The 11,728-nt window shown below is 37.1% G+C and overlaps 1 pseudogene across 1 annotated transcript; it reads right to left on the bottom strand.

The window, feature by feature from the left end:
• LOC107138355 lies at positions 1–1,717 on the bottom strand (annotated as a pseudogene). The gene is made up of 2 exons (XR_007349636.1): positions 809–1,717; positions 1–768 (listed from the first exon to the last, which is right to left on the bottom strand). The product of XR_007349636.1 is annotated as an RAF proto-oncogene serine/threonine-protein kinase-like (transcript).
• Positions 1,718–11,728: the final 10,011 nt, after the last annotated feature.

The following is an 11,728-nucleotide window of genomic DNA, read 5'->3' as shown; positions in this document are numbered from 1 at the left end:
CTGATGGTTGGAGCCCAGCTCTTGTACAGCATCCCATGTGCATACCTCCGGAGAGGCTGGGCTCTGGGGCAGGGAGTAGGACAGGTCAATAGGGTGAAAGGCTTCCTTTCCTAGGAACTGAAAGGGTAGAAAAGAAGGCAACACGAAGTGCATAATGTAGAAGGTCCTTAACAACAGCTTCTCCGAAAACACACGGTGTCCCATAAGAAAGCCTGAAGGCTTCCCTTCTTTCTGGGGCCTGAGTGCAAGTGCAAAGTCAACTAGAGGACCAGCAGCATTGGGGCATGGTCACTGTGCAAGCACTGATATCTCAGTGTGGGCTGTTCAGTGCAGGGATGGCCCAGAAGTACTCCAGTTGACTTTCAGTAGGGAGTGTTGGAGCAACTCAATGGAAGACAGGATCTGGGAAAAGAGAGATCTTTCTTCCTTCATTTGCTTCACACAGTTGGCCACCAGCCTCTTCATTGCTTTGGGCCAATTCATGTACAGCTTGCTAAGGTCTAGGGAGGCACAACGTGAAGGTGATCTGATCTCAGTTCCTGATGGAGTAGGGAAGCTCCCCCATCATCAGCTCATAGTGGACAACACCACAGGGTAGACATCTGATTGGAAGCTGAATGGGTTATTATCCTGCATTTGTATCAACTCTGGAACCAACACAACATAGAGCGGGTAGGTTGTTTGATCTGCTGAGAACCACTCCAGCGTGACTTTATTGTCTCTAAACCAAAATCTTCAATTTTCACTGTTAAGTCAGAATAAGTACCTCTTTGTAAAGAAGCCAGGCAGTTTACATCTGACTTGTGACTTGGATTTTGTGACTCTGTGGATGATGTTCTTTGCACGCAAGTAGTACATTCCCCAAGCCATCTGCCAGGCAATGTCAATTAGTTGTAATATCTAGAATTTAGTCTCCTAGACATGCAGGTGTTTGTAAAGGCTGCTGCCTCATACCACTAGGTCATAATTGCCAGGTTTTCCTTTGTCATATACCCCATGAAGAACAGGATGTTCATGTGTTATGATTTGCTCAGGACAGTGACCTTGTTCTTGAAGGACTTGAACTGCTCTGGGGTTAGGTCTTGACTGCAACATCTCAGTACCACTTGCCCTTATAAACGGTTCCAAAGGAGCCTGATCTAATGCCAGTAGAGACCATTACTTTACTGGCTCTATTTCCTAATAAAAGCTTAAATCTGTCTGTGAGGCCTTATTTTGTTTTTCTCCTGGGTCCTGATCCTGGAGCCTTCACTCTCAGTGCTGGCAACAGGGTTTTAGGCTGTGACCAATCTGTTGGGCTCAGATTGTTGGAGCTGCTGGACAGGGCGGAATGTGAGGCTGATACACTGTGACTTTGAATTGCATCCTCAGTCATCCTGCTGTCCACAAGTAGGATGGTGCTGACCATGTGGACATTAGTGTGGATGTTAACCTCTGCCTCTGGGAGAGGAAGCCTTCATACGGGGGTGCTGGAATTGTTGAAAATGAAGGAATGGGGCATGGAAAATATCTGGAGGGAGCTAACAGACTGTCACAGCTGCACATTGTCAAAGAAGGTAGTGCTGGGGCCCCACTCTCACCAATAGTGGGATTCAGAAACCATAAGAAATGTCTGATATTACTCCAGTCCACACACATAGCAGGTACTTTGGTTTTACAGTGCTCATGAAATTTGTAGACATGAGTCTAACATTGAAATCCATTTAAAGGAACTTCTAACAGATGTCACAAAAGGCAAGCCTCAGGAACATCCTCCAAGCAAAGTTGTATGTTGTGAGGGGAGCATACTTGATGCTCTCCAATCAAAGATGCAGCATCAGTATTCCAAACTAAACTTGCTTTTTTCATCTTTATGTTCATGAGGAAGTCTGAACACTGCACAGTACTCTGGTTGTAGGTCTCTTACCTCGAGGCTTTCATAAGGCAGTCGTGCAAGCTCATTGCACTCTGCACATTGACCACTGTTCTTTGCTTATTTGGCAAGTAAACATGAGAGCCTCAGAGAAGCCTTCTTGTCTCACACTGGTTCTCCTCTAGGATGGTGGTCCCCAAATTGAGGAGAATTTACTCTTAACATTATTGAGTCTTTCAATCCCATGAACACGATAGAGCTCTCCAGTTACTTAGGTCTTGTTCGATTTCTTTGAGTGTTTTATGGTTTTCAACATATGTGATATATTCTTACATATATCTAAACTATAGATATAAGTAGTTTTTGCTAAATTTCAAATTTGATTATTTGTTGCTAGCATATAGAAATATAATTGACTATTGTATTTTGATCACTTATCCTGTGACCTTGCTAAACTCCCTTGTGAGTTCTGGGGACTTTTGCTTGTATATTCTTTGGGATTTTCTCCATACACAATCCTGTCATCTGCAAATAAAGATCCTCCCCTCCCATTCTGAATGATTCTATTTTTCTCACCTGTTGCACTGTGGTACTTTCACAGTGTTGAATAGCAGTGGTAAAAAGATAATATCTTTGTCCTGTTTCCATTAAGTATGATGTTAGTTGTACATTTTTATACTTGTACTTTATCAGTTTAAGACAATTTCCTTCAGTTCCTAATTTGTTAAGAGTGTTTATTGTGAAAACATTTTAATTTGTTGAATAGTATGAAGATAATCATGTTTTTTTTTCTTTAGTCTGATAATCTGGTGAATTAAATGGGTTTTTCAAAAATTCAATCAACTTGGCATTTCTGGAATAAACACCACTTAATGATTCTGTATTTTCCTTTTTATATATTCTTATTTTACTAATAGTTTAAAAGTAATAATTGTGTGTATGTTTGTGGAAGAATTTAGAATTTATTTTTTTATTATAATACTGTTTAGTTTTAGTGTTAGGATAATGCTAGTCTCATAAAACGCATTGGAAAGAGTTTTTCTTCTCATATTTTCTGAAAGAGGATGTATAGAGCTTTTTAATTTCACCCTTAAAGTTCTTTTAGAATTTGTCATTAAAACATATAGGCCTAGAATTTTCTTTGTTGAAAGGTTTTAAGCTATACATTTGATATCTTTAATATTTATAGGACTATATGATTTGTTATTTTGTTTTTAGTCAGTTTAGGTAGTTTTTATCTTTTAAGAATTGGTCCACCAAACAATAATAAGTGTTGGAAAGGATGTGGGGAAAATGGTACACTCATACATTGCTGGTGGGACTGCAAATTGGTGCAGCCAATATGGAAAGCAGTATGGAGATTCCTTGGAAATCTGGGAATGGAACCACCATTTGACCCAGCTATCCCTCTCCCCAGACTATACACAAAGGACTTAAAAACAGCATACTACAGGGACACAGCCACATCAGTGTTTATAGCAGCACAATTCACAATAGCTAAACTGTGGAGCCAACCTAGATGCCCTTCAGTAGATGAATGGATAAAAAAATGTGGCATATATACACAATGGAACTTTACTCAGCAATAAAAGAGAATAAAATCATGGCATTTGCAGGTAAATGGATGGAGTTGGAGAAGATAATGCTAAGTGAAGTTAGCCAATCCACAAAGAAAACAAATGCCAAATGTTTTCTCTGATATTAGGAGGCTGACACATAGTAGGGTAAGGAGGGAGAGCATGGGAGGAATAGATGAATTCTAGATAGGGGAGATGGGTGGGAGGGGAGGGGGCAGGAGATTAGCAAGGATGGTGGAATGAGATGGACATCATTACCACAGTACAGCTATGAAGACACGAATTGGGTGTCAACATACTTTATATACAAACAGAGATATGAAAAATTGTGGTATATATGTGTAATAAGTATTGTAATGCAAAAAAAGTACATGTATAAAGGCATGAATTGGCGTGAACATACTTTATATACAAAGATATGAAAAATTGTGCTCTCTATGTGTAATAAGAATTGTAATGCATTCTGCTGTCATGTATTTAAAAAAATAAAATCAATTAAATAAAAAAAGGGTCCACTTTAAGCTGTTTAATTTATGGGCATAGAGTTATTCATAATATAACCTTATTATCCTTTTAATCTCTCTGAGGATTGGTCATGATAGCTCCTCTATCATTTTTAATATCAGTTATATTTGGCTTCTCCCTTTTCCCTCCTTGGTAGTCTGGCTAGAAGTTTATCAATGTTATTGATTTTTTTTAAAAAAACAGCTTTTTGTGTTATTGATTTTGTCTATTGTTTGTTTTCAAGTTAATCAATTTCCCCTAATGTTTATTATTTGCATTTTTGAAAGGAAAAAGGAGGCACTATTAATAATTAAACCAAAACAAAAAGCATAAACTGGAAATATTCTGGGGAAACCAGGATGTATGGTCATCCTGTCTATGGGATATATGTGGACCAGAAAAAAAGGTAGATGGGAAAATGCTGGGAGCCATTAGCCAAGTAGGTATGACAATTTCCTTGCCAGCGTACCCCATGTTGCTTAGTGGAAGGACTCGTGGAAATAGGACATTTTGCAGTGACATTGCATGTAGGTGACCTTGCTCAAGGACCAGGGCGGATCCGGGTTTAGGGTGTTCCCGGTTTAGGTTCCAGGTTTAAGGTTTAAGATTATTCCTGCTGGGAATAGGGCGTATCCTGCTGCCTGAGTTCCCCTTGAGTTCTCACAGGATTCAGACAGTATTTTTTGGGAGATAGAAGCCCAGTGGAGGTGGATTTGGGCAGAGAACGTGGATTTCCCCAGAACGTGATTGTAGACGGCTGGTGTGAGTTCGGGAATAAAGAGTTGCTGTTTGAATCTACAAGCTGTGTGGTGGCTCGTGATTTTGTGCCCAGCCAGACTGCGGCAGGAAAATGTGTGGGAATAAAACATCACAGTATTTTGTAACTTTTTATAGAACAATCAGGATAAAGGCAAAGGAGACTGTAGAAATTCTGTAGAGGTTATTATTGAGGGTTCTTTTCCTTGAATCCTTTGTCCCCTCTGCATGGTGACTTAGGGATTTCTATTTCACTACAGTTGTATGTGTATGTCTTTAGAACATCTTAAATCTTTTGCACATGATTTTGGCCAAGAAAACCTACACAATATGTATAAACAGATTTGTAAAAATATTTATAAAGTGGTTGTTTAGAATTCAGTGTCTGAGTAAAATGTTATCATAGCTGCAGTCAGGATGTTGGTTCATTTTTTCCTGAGACTCAGTGGCATTGTTCAATGTTTAATATGTTCTTGAATTCCATGAATCAATAAATCAGATGGCTGGAATGAAATAATTTTGTTTTTGGAAGAAAAAAGGGTTATGACACTATTTCTTCCGTGCATTTGTGAAAAAATCACTCTCTCTAAAAAACATATGCTTTTCATTTGCACATTCATACATATCTTAAATAACTGACTTGATAAGTTAAATATGAGAAATGCAATGAGATCAATATCCCTAAAATCCTAAGAGAGTTTCTTATTATAGTAATCAAAGATTAATCCAGCCCTTCAAAAGACATGAGCTCTGAGATAACTAAGCTGTTATAGGTCAGTATGACAAGAATGTGTCTCATCAGAAGTGTAGGAAACTTCAGGAGAGTGAAAAAAGTGGAAATCAAACCCCGCCCCCCTCGCCCCCGATGATGAAAAGACCTGACAAGAACAGTTAGAGGAGGAAAAGTTTATTTGGGGGCTTATACTTCAGAGGTCTCAGTCCATAAATGACTGGCTCCATTGCTCTGGGCCCAAAGTGTAACAGCATTGCAGAAGAGTGTAGTTGAAGAAAGTGGCTCAGGACACAGCCAACAGGAGAGAGAGAGAGAAAGAGAGAGAGAGAGAGAGAGAGAGAGAGAGAGATCACCACTAATAAAATATATGCACCAAAAGTACATGCCCAATGACTCTCCTCCAGCCACACCCTACCTGCCTACATTTACCATCCCATTAATCCATTCACTTGGATTAATGCACTGAATAGGCTAAAACTTTCATAACCCAATCATTTCACCTCTAAAATTTCTTGCCATTTCTCATACATGAGCTTTTGGGAGACACTCATATCTTAACCATAATACTCCCCCCATACATTGAATTAGAAAAAATTAGTTTATAACTCTTATTTTTCAGGATCTGTTCCTTTAATTACAAAGGTTCTCTGATTCCTTTATAGATCTCGATTTTATTTAAATACAGATGGTACTTTATTGTTACAATAGTAGTAACCTTTCTACAGAAAATGAATATTAAGTATATTTCACTAAAACATGTCAATTGAGCTCAAGATAGAAGTTGGAAATCTTGGTGAAATAATTATTAGATGGTAAAAAAATAAACTTATTTAATAAGATTGTTTTATGAAGTAGAATTGTTTTTCTTCTGGCCCTCAACAAATAGAAGAATCCATATCCATAGTACTTTCTCTGTTGCTTCCATATAACTGTCAGTACAGAAGACCCAGCAAGATAGTAAATCAATCAAATTGACAATAAAATAAAATTTCTGCATTAGCTCTGAAGTATCATCTCTTGAAACCTTTGACAGCTTGGCTGGTTTCATTTTCAACCCCCATACACTCTCTTCCTGGAAAGCATCCTGGCTTCTTAAAATAACTGTTCATGGAAAACATTCTTTCTAGCTGCAGTGCTACCACAATACATTTTTTCTTCTTATATAAACTGAACAGCTTAATAAATTCAAAAGGACTACTATTTTATAATAAAGATCAAGTTTGTATTTACTTTTTCTATAATTGCAGTATTAAAGACTATTTAATATACAGAAAGCTGTATTTGTCCTGGAAAATTAACCCATATACCTGATTCTATTTGCTGTATGATCATATGCAAGTAAAGTTACTTAAACTCACAGTGATTTTCTTTCCATATTTTTAAAATAGAAAAGATTAAGTAAATTAATAAATATCATTTGAAGATAATTATCTGTAAATCTCTCTCATTTTTATAAACTTGGGAGAAAAGTCATTGATGCCATTTTTTCTGAACAATCTTTTGTTTCTTATACAATCTTCTGTAGTAGATAACTAGTGTCTCCCTCTGGGGCAAAGGAGGGGCAGGCTTATTATCAATTATTAAAGCTTTAGGTTCTCTAAGTTCAGGAATTCCCTCCTAAAACACAACCCACTGCAAGTACATTAACCCCTCTGGGCCAATATGTGATATCCCTGTGGGACCTGGGGGCCTTGAGAACTAATGCAAACAAACTCATGCCATTTGTTGTATCATCAGTAACAAAGTACTCTTACCCATGTCTCTACGAAATTGTGGCAGAACAACTTGTTAGCTTGCAGGAAGGGTAAAATCTTGGGCCCTTTTCAGTTCTTTTTCACCCTTTCCAGTTCTTGACACATATATAAGAATCTGAAATATAGAAGATGCTCAACAAATATTGATATTAATATTTACCACAACAACATGTTGTATGTAGCTTCAAAATTTTATCTATCAACCAGGTCCAGTGGCACATGCCTTAATCCCAGTGACTCAGAAAGCTGAGGCAGGAGAGGATTGCAAGTTCGAGGTCAGTCTCACCAATTTATGAAAGCCTTAAGCAACTTAGTGAGAACTTGTCTCAAAAAATAAAAAGGCCTGAGGATGTAGCTCAGTTGTAAATCACTCAGGGTCAATCCCCAGCACCACACCTCTCCAAAATTAATCTATCAATACTTCTAAATATTTTTTTTCTGGCCGAAAATTTCAAGGTTTGAGAAAAGAATGGATATTAATTGTGAAATTATTTGTAATAACAAAAAATTGGAATCAATATAAATGTCTACTTATAAGTTTTTGATTGCCACAAGGTTGCTACCTTATAAAACCACTCTAAAACTTGTGTCATATGCAAATAATCATTTATTCTCCTACAATGTTTATAAGTTCTGTTCTATCTTTCCTCTTCTGGGTCCAAGCAAAACTTTGTGTTTTAAAATTTCCATTTTGTTATTTTTGATAATTTCTATTTTTCAGACAAGAACTTCTATCTTTCCATTCATTTCAAGAGTGTTTACCTTTGCCTCATGGAGTAGGATCCTAATAGCTGGTTTCAAGTCTTTGTGTGATATTTCCAACATTTAAGTCAGGAGTTAGCAATCGTATGTGCCAAATCTAACCTTCTGTCTGCTTTTGTACAGTTCATGAGCAAATAATTGTTTTGTTTCCACAGTTATAATAGTTGGGCCAAATCAAAAGAAGAATAACATTTTGTGATGCATGAAATTATGTGAAATTCAAGTTTTGGTTTCCATAAATAAAAGTTTATTGAAACACAGCCATGATTATTTATTTACATATTATCTGTGACATTTTTGTACTACAATGACAGAATCGAGTCATTGTGACAGAGACCATATGTCCCATATACTATAAAATGTTCTCCTCCCATCTGTCTATTTACAGAAAAATCTTGCTCTTGATCTGGGTTATCTCAGACTTTTCATCTGTTGATTGTCTTTTGCCTTATGAATTGGGCACATTTTTCTGGTTCTTTGTATATTGAGTCATTTTGGAATATACCCTGGAATTTTTAAATATTATACAGTGAGACTCCAAGAACTGTTAAAGTCCTCTGGAGAATGTTAGTTACTTTTTGTTTTAATTGACAATCATCCTCATTTAATTCACACCTCAACTTCTATCTCAGCTTTCTGTGAGAAATTGTTCTAACATCATTTTAGTTTTCAAAGGTTTTGCTAGCACTTTGTATTCATTCTATGTATGCATAGCTTGGGTATAAGCCTGAGACTTGTGTTGATTCATACATAGAATTAAGGGATCCCCTTCCTTCCCCAGCACTGAATTTAATTTTTCTCATATTTTCTACAACTCCAAAGGGACCCCCTTCTCCAGTCAGAAATATGGGATTTTACTCAGGGGTATACCTGCCAATGCTATTGTTCAGTTATGCACTATTAGAGTTACCCGTATGTCAAATCCAGCAGATAAAGGGGTGTGGGAATAAGGACAACTCATGCCCTTCTTCAAGTTGTGAGTCCTCTCCACAATCCATCTGCTACATTATTTTCCAGAGTCCTCAGGTAATTGCATATTGTCCAGAGGTTTTATTTGTATAAGTTTTTAGCTACTGTAGATAAAGGATAGAGATTTCTAGAGAATAAACATACATTAAACAATGCCTTAACAATCCTTATGGTGATATTTTGGTAAAAGTTTTGCTCCAAAAATTTGAAATTTCTTGGGATTAAGAATATGCAAGGGCTGGGGTTGTGGCTCAGTGATAAAGCGCTCACCTAGCGCATGTGAGGCCCTGGGTTTTATCTTCAGCATCACATAAAAATAAATAGAATAAAGGTATTGTGTCCAACTACAACTAAAAAATAAATATTCAAAAAATATGCAAAAGGCAATATCATGGTAGGCTTACTTAGGACCATTAATACTCATGAATCCTGAGAACCTCTATTAGAATAGAGCAGGTGGATGAATTCCTGTGATAAAAGCAAGTTAACCTGAATGAAGAGGAAATCTAAGTGGACTCACAGTATTTATTGTTATATTTGATATAAGAAATTGTATGGCCAATGAACTGAACTCTAGTTTGCAAGTGAAAAGAGGGGAAGAATAAAAGAGTGCTTTGCATGTCCAGGAGTAGGGTTAGTGTGGTGGAAAAACTAATGCTCCTTCCCTCCAAAAGCTGTCCATATCCTAATCCCTGAAACCTGTGAATATGTTACCTTACACAGCAAAAGGGTCTTGAAGATTAAGATAAGAATCTTAAGATGCAGAGATTATCTGTGTTACCTGGTACAGATGTAATTATAAGGTTTTTTTTCTCTTAATATCCCAAATATAAGGGTTTATAACAGAAAGAGGGAGGCAAAGTGCAGAATCATAGAAGTGATGTTGAGAAGAGAAGAGAGACTATAGTCACATAATATTATAGTATATTGGTATAATTATTTTTTATTATTATTAGTTGTTACTCTCTTACTGTGCCTAATTATAAATTAAAGTCTATCATAGATATGTATGGAAAAAAACAGTATATATAGAATTTGGCACTATGCTTAGTTTTAGGCATTTACTGGGGGTCTTGGAACATATCCCCCACAGATAAAGGGGGACTACTATATCCCTCTGGCTCTTGATATTCTGTGCATAAATATTCCCAGATAGCCATTGGTAGTGGGGAGGGTGAATGGGTAGAAAAGAGTACATTAATTTAAAAAAACATTATTTGACTCTGTTTCTCAAGACATTAGTCTCAGGACATTAGCCTGATGAAGCTAATGGTTAAAAGAATCATACATAAAGGGGAAAAATATGACTTTGACTTTGGGAACTCACAATCTGAGATTCAGTTTCTGTATCTGCAATATGGGGGTGTGATGGCTAAAATAAATTTGAATTATAAAAACTCTTATCATTTCCTTTAGTTTATAATGGAAAGAATGTTCTGAGCTAATTGTTCCAATTCTTTCTATTTGTCTATCTTTAGGCTTTTTAACTGGGTGATTAGCTTCAATATTTTCCTGTAATGGCAGCTGAAATGTTATTGCTGACCTCCTGAACTCCGTCTCACAGAGTGCCAGTGGTTTTATTTATTGCCTTCATTCTTCCTGACCTCTCTGGAGTATATGACATCATCCAATGACTCTTATTCTTTAGGGCATACTCCACTTGAGTTTTAGGAAAGAGCATTTTGAGTCAAGCACAATCCAACTCATATCTTCAAAACTGAGCTATAAACTTGACTGCAATCTCATGGGAGCTGGACACAATTCAGATCTATGACTCTCAAATATGGCTGTTTTTGTAACCATGGTTTGTCTGCAGTGCTGTCTGTCTGGGTGACTATGAGACTCCCTGTGGCAGACACATGCCAATTTCCTTCACCCCTTATGAGTAGCTTCATTACATTCTTGAAACTCAATCCTAGAAAAGCAAAACAACAACAACAACCAAACCAAACCAAACCAAACAAAAAACCCTTAAACACTATTTGGAGTCTTTCTCTTCCCAAGATGATTGACAGTGAAAATAACCGTGTTCATCATAATATATCTGGGATAACAACGTAATAACACAGACCACAGTATCCATTATCCGTTTGGGAGATACCCAACAGCAGCAGGATTGCAACCTTAAATGTCTCCCTTCCAAGTAGAAGAGACCAAAAATAGTTTTTTAAAAAACCTGTATTTATTTTTTTAGTTGTAGTTGGACATAAGACCTTTATTCCATTCATTTATTTTTATGTAGTGCTGAGGATCAAACACAGGGCCCGCGCATGCTAGGCAGGCCAGCGCTCTACCGCTGAGCCACAATCCCAGCCCCTAGTTTTATTTTTTTTTTAATATATTTTTAGTTGCTGATTGAACTTTATTTTATTTGCTTATTTATATGTTGTGCTGGGAATTGAATGCAGTGCCTCACACGTATGAGACAAGCACTCTACTGCTGAGCTACAACTCCAGCTCCCCCCCAAAATAATTTTTAAACATTTTTCAAGCCTGTGTTAGACATCAGCAATTTGGTTCAAAGTGAGTTTGAACAAACCCAGTCTGAATCTTTTTTTGACCTCTTTTCCAGTGTGAGATGAAAAAAAAAATCTGTATATGCTTCCATTAGTTCTTAGGATTACAAGACCGGGTCTGTGATAACTGCTTAAATGAGAGCAGTCATCTCAACAAAAATCAGCAACATTTTTCAGGCATCCGCTGCCCTAAAAATTGTATTCCTCCTGACTTAGCCTTCTGAGTCACTGGGATTTATAGGTGTGTGCCACCATGCGCAGCCACAGGGCAGTTTAAATGCATGCTCAAAACAGAGAAAAATGCA

Source organism: Marmota marmota, unplaced genomic scaffold, assembly GCF_001458135.2.
Source record: "Marmota marmota marmota unplaced genomic scaffold, marMar, whole genome shotgun sequence".
Taxonomy (NCBI): Eukaryota; Metazoa; Chordata; class Mammalia; order Rodentia; family Sciuridae; genus Marmota; species Marmota marmota.
This window is presented reverse-complemented; position numbering and strand designations above follow the sequence as displayed.